The sequence below is a fragment of the Indicator indicator genome, chromosome W (genome assembly GCF_027791375.1).
Source record: "Indicator indicator isolate 239-I01 chromosome W, UM_Iind_1.1, whole genome shotgun sequence".
Classification (NCBI taxonomy): Eukaryota; Metazoa; Chordata; class Aves; order Piciformes; family Indicatoridae; genus Indicator; species Indicator indicator.
In genome coordinates, this window is record NC_072052.1 from 805,068 (window position 1) to 806,033 (window position 966).

The following is a 966-nucleotide window of genomic DNA, read 5'->3' on the forward strand; positions in this document are numbered from 1 at the left end:
GGCAAAATGACTACTCTGCAAAAGATGTGGTAGGACACTAAGAATACTGTGCTACTCAGTAGCACATGCGGTCAGCATATGTGCAGTCGGGTTAATACACAAACAAACTAACTAGCACTTTTCAGGGATTATAAACCCAATAGAAATACCACACTGTCTTGGTAACAGGTTTACCCAATTTTAGCTGGCAGGTAAATGTTAGGGTTCATGAAGTGGAGTGTGGCTTTATTCATACATATAAAAAAAAAAAAAACAACAGTCAAAGTGTGTAAGTGCATTTCTTTATTCTGCAGATTCAGCAGGGACCCACCTCCTTCAAAGCAAATACTGCAAGGATGTAACATCTCCATAGCTAACTATTCTACACCACCTCAGCAGCATAATCATAGAATACCAGGTTGGAAGGGACCTCAAGGATCATCTGGTCCAACCTTTCTTGGAAAAAGCACAGTCTAGACAAGATGACCCAACACCCTGTCCAGCTGAATCTTAGAAGTGTCCAATGTTGGAGAATCCACCTGTAGGAAAATAATGGAAGACTGTAAACACACTGAAGTGACTTGCATCTGGGGTGCTGAAAAACACATATACTAATTGTTGCTTAGTTTATGTGCTTGACAAGTACATAAAACATCTATGTTTAGATAACATAGGTCAGTGAAGGACTTGGAGGCAGCTTATTGAACATGCTTGAGATTCCTACCCTGCTGTGGGGAAGATCTAAGCACAGTGGAAAATTATGCCTGCAATAATCCTTGATATACAGAAGAAAGCAAAATGTTTGAAAGCTTTTTTGCTCTCTAGCAAGGACTGAGCTGCATGATGTCTGTGTCCTTGTTTGCATACCTCCACCTGAACGTTGCTGTGGAGATCCCTCAGTTCATGAGGTAATGAGAATATCTACTCTTTTCATTTCATCTGTGGCTTTGTGGTTGTTTCTGTGTCTTGCCTGTACCAGCTCACATA